General features: G+C 43.5%; 1 non-coding gene across 1 annotated transcript; it reads left to right on the forward strand.

The window, feature by feature from the left end:
• The first annotated feature begins 7,593 nt into the window (after nucleotides 1-7,593).
• On the forward strand, nucleotides 7,594-7,665 carry TRNAM-CAU (transfer RNA methionine (anticodon CAU)). The gene has a single exon. It is a non-coding gene; the product is annotated as a tRNA-Met (tRNA).
• The last annotated feature ends 1,706 nt before the right edge of the window (nucleotides 7,666-9,371 follow it).

Below are 9,371 nucleotides of genomic sequence, written 5' to 3' on the forward strand. Positions count from 1 at the left end.
TTAATATTAAGCACATGGCATTCCATAGCGTTAATAGGCCTGAAAATTATGTACTTCGTCTTGAAAAGACCCAATGGCACCTGTTTGCCAGCAAACAGGAGGGAAGATTACTTACATATGCATTTGCTTGGCGTTCAAGTGTGCACAAAGCTTAATCACTGAAAAAAAAAAATTGTGTCATGAGCGTACATTAAAACGACTTGTATCTATTACGTTAGATATGCCATTCCAAAGTTGCACTGGAAATTGGCCCAATAATGCAGATGAGTGGTTTCACTATGGTCCTTTGTAGCGCCGGCCTTTGCCAATACTTTCCCAATATTGAACTGATTAGCTCTGCTGCTTGCATTAATGTAATTTATAGATTGGAGTGCTCCTAAGATTGAGTCCTGTGGCACACCTCGTGTGACCGGTAGCTTCTCCGAATTATTAGCGTTAATGCAAACGTGCTGAAAAATTTTAGCTAAACAACTAGTTACCAGGGCTGAGGAAATGCCGTGCACATCGTAACAATTTAAGTGGTAGAGGGGAACAGTATGATGAGCGTAGCTCAAAGGTTCTCTAAATCGAAAAGAAATCAAACGTGTATTTTCTTGCTTGAATATTATCAATAAGATTGTCTTTTCTTTTTTGCTGTGCATTTTCTGTAGATCAGTTGTTCAAAAGCCCGTACTGCGGATCAGTTATAATTTTATATTTGGCGAAGAAATGTTGCAATCTGCTGTTTATGGCGCCTTCTGATATTTTAGATAACATATGCAGAACAGAGAGCCTATTTTTGAAATATTTTGAATGTGTTCGCTGGAACACCCGGTATATCGAAAGCACAAGGCCAAAAGACAACCTTTTCTTCCAGAGATGTCTCCTTATTCTTGCGGCGAAAGGTGTCAGAAAATGGAAGATTAGGTTTTGTTCAACGCTGGCTGGAGGGCGCACATTCTTTCAGCGTTTTTGATTGAATCGAAATCATTTTTACCTCAGAATTTTATCTGCAAGTTCTATATTCTAATGAATACACGATGTGGGAGTGATTCGTTGCGAATTATCCTACGCTCCCCGAAACCGTCTTCAAAATTACCCAATCCCGCCTGTCGCTGGTGAAAGTATGAAGTGTTTCGCAGGACCAACTTATCTAGGACGGCTCATACATGCGGCTAGCCGTATTAATTGCCTCGGTCTCCACCAGCTATACCCGTGCTATACCCGCTGTTCACATGTTTCTCGTTGTAGTTAGCGATGAATGTGTTCGTTTCTCGCAATCGCACGCAGCAGTTTGCATAGGCCATCGCCAATCACTCCAGCAATTTATGCTCTTGTGGCAAACTAGTGTTGCGTTCTGTATTTTATGGTCATAGCTGGATTTGCATCACTAAACCTAAATTACCGGCACAGCAAACCGTGAACGTCTGCGTGCACACGCTTGATGGTGATACTAAGCATGAAGTGAGACTGATGACATTAATAATGGTTTGTGCCCAATCGATTTTTGACAGTGCAGTGCGCGCCGCCTCCTCTGCTTCCTCGCGAATCCTACCAGCACCTTTAAAGGACGGCCACGAGTTAACAGTGCTACGAACTACACGTTTCCGGGCGGTCTTTGTATTTTTGAGACCTATATGTCTCTAGAAAATGGGCTCGCGTATAGAGATGCCTGTTAGAAACTCTTTTTTTCTTCTTGGAGCATTGGCCGAGTAGTAAGTGGTCAGCCTTGTGAGTTACTGTGAATCGAGCTTGTATGGTTCCGAATCCAGCTCGGGCCCATTTTTTTTATTTAACTACTTTTGCTGGGAAATTTCACGTCAATTTTCATCCATATTATGCCTCAGTTTAGGACGCAGTTCTGGCATGATTATTGTAACAAGTCCCACTGATATTGAAGGTGATACGGAAGAGAATAAATGCATGCCTAGAAACCTACACTTCTTCCTGAATATCAGGAAGTGAAATGCGGTTAAGTTCGTTCACAGTGTCAGCATGCTTCACTGCACAACCGACACCGTCATAATGTTTCCACATTTCATCTTTAATGTAGCTTCGTCCTTCAGACGTTAGGACACTGTAAAAAAAAATTAAGTGCTCAAAGTTATGTGTCAGGTCTTTCTTTGGCGGCTTATTGCCCCTGAAAAGTTTTTTTTTTTTTTGAGCGCTGCCCTCAAGAAGAACGAAGGGCTTTGGTATAATATATATTCGGCAACATCTCAAAAGGATGGTGCACCGAAGCTCCCAGAACTGGCTGTAAGTGGTTAGGGAAGCGTTCAGAATCTTCAAGCTTTTTTATCCATGCGCTCTTCGGTTTATATATTCATCCAACAACCAATCGCTGCTAGTGTCTCACAATGCCAGCGAAACGAGCATCTCAGCGGTGAGTCATTTTGGTGTTTTCTTCTGAAAAATATTAATTAAGTGGAGCCATAGAGCAGCCACCAAAATGAGAAAAGAGCGTCGCACCTATGCATACATGCGTTGTTCATTCAGCGGACCTGTGTGCTCCTGGCGGAATCAATAGAATAGGGCGGGAAGCGGCTCAATTACGTATTTTTTGTTACCTTTATTTATGAAAGTCGTCGAGTGTCATATAGGTAATCTTGTTTTGGAGATAAGCGTAAATGGTAGTTTTTCTGAAGGCTTAATTTATGCAGATTTATTGAAGAAGGCAGGGGCTTATTAGACCTTTGGTTCTTCGGTTGGCTGTGATATTTGGCCACATGTATGGTGACAATGACGGCGCAGATTCTTTTCGACAATGTAGTTGGGAAAGAGGATACCACCGGAAGCTTGTAATTGCCCCTGGAAAGGCCCAGGAAACGTGTGCGGCGCTTTTAAAAGGCACGAGGACCTCCTGGCATGTGCTCTTATCCAGAAAGTGCGCTTATTTAATAAAAACGGTGCATTTCAGACCTCTTGCTTCGATTGTCATGGTAATAGAATAGGCGGAAGGGCTTCGTTTGAGTGGGTCTTTAAGAGCTCAAATTTATCTTTTTTTGCATGCACAAAAGAGCTCGTATCAAGAGTAGCGTGTCCGATCCTGCAGCTATTTGCGTACATAGCGATCGGGACACTGGTTGAATTGCTTTTTTTTTTATTGCGAAATCTCTTCTCACTTTTCGCAAAAAAAAAAAACAAATTTCTTGCTGCAAAACTGTAAAATTTTCATACCTACTTTAGAATCATGGGCGATGAATTGACGCCGAAGCAAATGCCCTTTCTCATTAGCCCTGTCCAGGCTTAGAAAAAGTATTACCTTTAAGGCGTCATTAAAAACGATATACAACCACTCGTCTCGGTGCATTCTTAACAGCAGCGAAAAGTTCTTTACCAAGAGACTTTGACAAATACTGATGGCATGGTACTCTATATCTCGATAACGTAATGAAAGAGCCATTTGCTCAGACAGGACTGAAAAAGAATAATTTTAGTGTGTTTCGCTGATTTATGCCTGAAAATTGTCTTGATTCCAACATTTCGACCGGCCGTGGCAGTTAGTCGTTCAATAGTGCTGCCACAATCCATTTTATCACACGAACAAATTATGCGTATTTCCCGACAGTATAATAATAAGGTATTTAACACTATTTCAACGGTACACTCCGCTTTCTGGGGGCAATTTCTTGAGCCTGAAACTTGCAATCCGGTTACAGGAAACTTTAGGCTCTCTGCACCTTTCCTTACAAGCCTTAGGTATCCATGACACCAAAACAAACCAATAAGTATTGACAACATGGTGCGACATATTTTCAGCTGGAGGTTATTCGCTGTTGCCACTTACAGAAGAAGATAAGTATATATGTACTTTTTAATGTCAGCCGTTTCTAATTTATCTTGACACGTGCATCTCCGTGTTTTTTTTTTTGCGATCTTGCGTTCCACCACAAGAATTTCCGCCAACTATGCTGAAAGCGACAGCTATCTTGCTGAAAGTAGAGCCACTACACCCAAAGAAAATTTACAAAAAATGATGTGCACGCTCTTTTATGCAGTTCCTGGAGCTAAGTTGACTAGAAAAATTGCGATGACTAAAAGGATTCTCTGAGTGCGTTTCCTTTTAGCCCAGGTGTATTGTTCGGTACTGATGTCGCTCCAATCTGCCAGATTAGGTCTGCGCTATGATCGTCAAGGTGATGACACAAAACGAGATCGGTGCCTTTCGAATAACAACGACCGTCTGCGGTGGGAATACGAGGAATGCCCCTTTCGAGAAAAATGGTTTCGTGTCCACCTTATTGTCTGAGAGATGGGGAGTGTAGATCTTTGTGGCGAGATGGAAAAAAGAAGGTCTTGCCATACAATGAGCCCTTCGAGGTGTTCCTTGATAGCAGCCTCATTATTTCCCGAGAGGGCACTGGGATTCGCGAGCACTACCCTGCGTCGCACGTGTGCTGCGTGGCAGTTAGATAGCAGCGACTGCAGGGGAGGCAGGCGAGAAGGGAAGTGCGGAGGCGCGCTCTTGTCGCACACAAAATGGGAATCCCAGAAAAGGGACTAGACATATCTCAGGGACGCACTCGCTCTAATGCCCGTGCCCGCAAGCTTGTTAAATCCGGGGACGGTGTTCGCAGAATGTCCGGAAAAAGCACTCCCGGATAATAAGCGAGAAAGGAAAAAAAAAACGGCTTCGCCTGAAAAGGGGACGGATGTGTGGTATCTAGGTCGCGCAATTAGGCTTCGCTGTGACACTTACATGCAAATCAACTTGGAGAAAACGTCCCATACTGCTGTTGTTTGCGGCGAACGTTGTTTAATCTGGCAACAGCGCCATTGTGGGCGTAATTACGAAGAGGCGCTTGTGGGCTTGTGCAGACAAGCGCTCCTGGGAACACCGCTTTTGTCAAAGTCGCTGCAAAGTACTTCGCTTTTCTGGCAACGGGAAGTGTGAGCGAAGATCGGCATGCGAAGAATGTATGCAATGTTTGCGTTTCGCGGCGTCTTGAATGTGCGCTATGTGAGGTGCACTTGCTGGCCGCTATTTTCGCTTGACGCTGAGGAAACACGCGTAAAGAGTCTCTCTGCCATACAGCATTCCTCTCCGAAATAGGTTCCAGGTTTTTGTCAACGCAATCGCGTCGCATCAAAAGAGGATACTCCTACAGAAATGTTGTACAGGTTTTAGAAGAAACTAAGGCATGCGAGAACTGCCGGCATCGTTCGTAAACGGCTCTCTCTCTCGCTCTCTCCCCTCATGAAACGCAGTGGAACTACATCAAAAAAAAAGAGAGAGAGAGAATAGAAAACGCTAGTGACGCAACTTAGTAACGCTAATATCTACAAAAAGGGGAGGCAAACATCTGATAAACGTGGCAACAATGTGAAGCTTCACCGCACAGCTATTTGGAGCCCGTTGCTGGATATAGTACTGTTTGGAATGTGCCCGTACGAGCGTGACAGCAAAGCCGAAGGAGGAAGGTAAGGCGACAGTGGTAAAACGGTGTGACTCTATCGTCTCAACAGCACAGTCTAATGAACTGACAATTATTGGCGATACCTTTAAATTTGAGGCCAACGAGTGCCACCTCCACCCCCCCCCCCTCCATTATAATAAAGTGGTTGTTTTTCTTCAATTATAGAACTTTTTCCTTATTTTACTTCAGTACTAGTATTATTTATTTCGTTATGTTGCCCCATCTACGGCTATTTTTCATCTTATAAAATTTATAGCCAATTTCTGCGATGGCTAGTGCGATTGCTTCATTCTCTTTTTATTCCTCCAGTACGCTAGTCTTCTCTTCCTGATCTCTACAGTTCATGCGTTAAATTTGCTTTAAAAATCCCTAAAACACAGAGGTACTGGAAGGCTCTGCGTGCTCTCTAATATTTAGATTTTAAAGCTTCAGATTCTCTCAGAGCATGTTGAATGTTTTCTACACTTCCTCCATGCTGCACACGATTACATTCCTGTTGATATTTACCTCTAACTGCCTGGTTCTATGGCGACACAGTCTAGCTAAAAAATGAGGGTAATACCTCTTCAATTCTTATGCAGAACTTCCGACCACATTTCGCTCTTTCCAGCTCTGTCTTCACTCAATCATTCTTTTTTCCCTATTTTTTGGATAGTGCTGCATGCATGTTATCTAGTAAACTTTCTAGTCATTTTGCTGCACGGTGTGCCGGCGTTTTTACGCTATCACTGCCCCAAAGCTTCGGCTTTTCACTTCTCATCCATTTTGGTAGTCTCCTCTCAAGCGATATTTTGTTTTGTCCTTCCAATGTCTCAAAAGACGGCAAACTCGTATCCCCCTGAACACCTGCGCCTGCTCCCTTTCCATGGTCCATTCTATCTGTCCCCTGCTCTGTCCACCACTTCTGATTTTAGGCACAATACCAAGTTGGCAAAAATCTGCCTCTGAACCATTGCACCTTTCCGTAGTCTGGCTCTCACACCGTATCTACTGTATTTCCAAAGTGCCCAATGGTTCATTATGGCATCGTTCCTCTTTTCATTCGTATTAGCCCATTAGGGCCCAGCGTACTTTTAAAAGTACAATTAAATTTCTTAAGATTTCAACACAAAAATTAAATTCTTTTTTTCAAGTAGGTCAGGCTTTTGTCACCAGGGGATCAGTCGGCGCCCCTTACCTAAGAAGGCGCGTTTCCTCTCCTCCGTATGTCATATTTCCATGATGAAACTTTACGATGTTTGTTTCCCGCGAACTGCACCGGTAGTCGCTGGCTTATAATTTTCTCGTGGCCACGTACATGGCCATATTATGCTCATTTACAAGTATAGTGCACCACGAAAGACGAAAATATACAATGGATCCTTTGAATGTCCCGCGCCTTTTCCGTTTTCTGCGCTATAACGAATTATATGCTGCGGTACTTTCTATAGTATGCTGGGTCTTCTGTGTGCACAACGGGCCCATCTTTCCAAGTCATAGATCTCGTGGCCCCGTGCAGTTCTTGGATAAAAAAAAAACAACTTTGTCTGCTCAGCGAGGCCTCGAGGACTGCTCTACTTGTGTCCAGCTATCCTTAATATATGATTAAGCAAACAAGGAAGGGGAATGAGGGGATCGTTGTTAATATGACAGAAGCCAACAGCCACAGAAACCAAGGGGCACAAGGATTTTTTTTAATTAGTTAATTTATTTTGTGATGTTGTTCGATTTAGAATATTACTGAATATGTTATCGCTTAAAGGTAACTGATTAGAAAAGCAGGATCCCACCGGCGGCATGTGGTTGTTTCTTCTTCTGCTTTTCTAATCAGTTACCTTTAAGCGATAACATATTCAGTAATATTCTAAATCGAACAACAGCACAAAATAAATTAACTAATTAAAAAAAACCTTGTGCCCCTTGGTTTCTGTGGCTGTTGGCTTCTGTCATATTTACAACGAGCCCCTCATTCCCCTTCCTTGTTTGCTTAATTGCTTAGCGAGGGCCTCGATTCTGGCAGCCTTGATGCCATAGGAAGCATAAGAGGGTTCTCACACAGCTTCCACCCTCTCCGTTCGATGACGTTCTACGTCACACCTGCGGTACATCAGGACGTTCTACGTCCGCCGCTTATGAACGTGGGTGGCGCTGATGAACACTCTCAAGGTTAGGTTACTTGTAAACATAAATACCCCCGAAAGCAGAAGGTTTGACAGCCGTCGCCGTAGCTCAGAGGTAGAGCACCGGACACATAATTCGGAGGTCGTGGGTTCGGATCCCACCGGCGGCATGTGGTTGTTTTTTCTTCTGCTTTTCTAATCAGTTACCTTTAAGCGATAACATATTCAGTAATATTCTAAATCGAACAACAGCACAAAATAAATTAACTAATTAAAAAAAAACCCTTGTGCCCCTTGGTTTCTGTGGATGTTGGCTTCTGTCATATTTACAACGAGCCCCTCATCCCCCTTCCTTGTTTGCTTAATTGCTTAGCGAGGGCCTCGATTCTGGCAGCCTTGATGCCATAGGAAGCATAAGAGGGTTCTCACACAGCTTCCACCCTCTCCGTTCGATGACGTTCTACGTCACACCTGCGGTAAATCAGGACGTTCTACGTCCGCCGCTTATGAACGTGGGTGGCGCTGATGAACACTCTCAAGGTTAGGTTACTTGTAAACATAAATACCCCCGAAAGCAGAAGGTTTGACAGCCGTCGCCGTAGCTCAGAGGTAGAGCACCGGACGCGTAATTCGGAGGTCGTGGGTTCGGATCCCACCGGCGGCATGTGGTTGTTTTTTCTTCTGCTTTTCTAATCAGTTACCTTTAAGCGATAACATATTCAGTAATATTCTAAATCGAACAACAGCACAAAATAAATTAACTAATTAAAAAAAAAACGTGTGCCCCTTGGTTTCTGTGGCTGTTGGCTTCTGTCTGAATATATGATAGTGTGATTTTAATTGGTTATAATAAAGCTTTGGCTATAAGAACTGGATGTTCTGCAGAGCGGACTGGATTGCATTTCTGTTATACACTGCATTTAACACCTACTCTGGAAAGTTCTTGAGTTCCTTGAAAGTGCTTGAAAGACACTTTTGGAAGCGCATGCTGTCCTGTCGTTCCCACAGGTGATCTTAACGCTTAGTGACCATTTCGTCTCTTTTTGCAACTTTTATTACCAGTCAAGACATTCTTGTAATGGTCCGCCAGGAGGAATTTCGGGCTACAAGAACCGTTCGCCAAAACGGGTTTAGGAAGTGCCAGCTTGACCCAAACAACTGAATAGAAGCAGCCATGAAAAATTGGTTCGTGCTTCAAAAGTGCAGGTTACGTGCTTTTATTTAAGTTTAAGGACAACAGTGTAGTCACTAGGGCCCGCAACTATAACAGCATTGAGCCTACATGTTTTGCGAAGTGGTGGTTGCCTAGAGCACACTAAAAGCAGGACTTCCGTAAGCCAAAACTCCTTTCCTTTTGCAACAACCGTATGGCATGTTTCGACCTTTCAGATCAAACTGTTAGGTGCTACTACTTTGGCACCAGGGGAAAAAATTGGGCCTGGATGTTGACATGAAAACACAACTTTGCAATTGTGAACGCCTGAACAGTCTACCAAATTACTAGAGACGAGCCTGATGACTATTTTCTCTTTGGTAAGAATGTTACTCGTCATAAGCTACGCGTTGGCATGCAGCAATGAGCGGTTCGCAGACACTCTGGCACAATCTTGTCTGATGCTTCTATGAAAAAGAAGAAATGCATCCCGCGCAAATTAGAATAAGTGCAGTGCCAGTATAGCTAGAAGAGATTCATGAGGGCCTTCGAGAAGTCTTACATCACTCTGCGTAAAAATCACGAACATATAATGAAAGTTTACGCTTCCAAGTAGGAGTGCAGCGAAGTAGCCACAGGTGCTATGGGGAGGACCCAGCGTACTAAAAAACGTACACCTCTGTAACTTCGGAACGAATAAAGCAATCATGACGAAATTTCAGT

Source organism: Amblyomma mixtum, chromosome 6, assembly GCF_055824585.1.
Source record: "Amblyomma mixtum isolate Tamu chromosome 6, ASM5582458v1, whole genome shotgun sequence".
In the NCBI taxonomy this organism is placed as follows: domain Eukaryota; kingdom Metazoa; phylum Arthropoda; class Arachnida; order Ixodida; family Ixodidae; genus Amblyomma; species Amblyomma mixtum.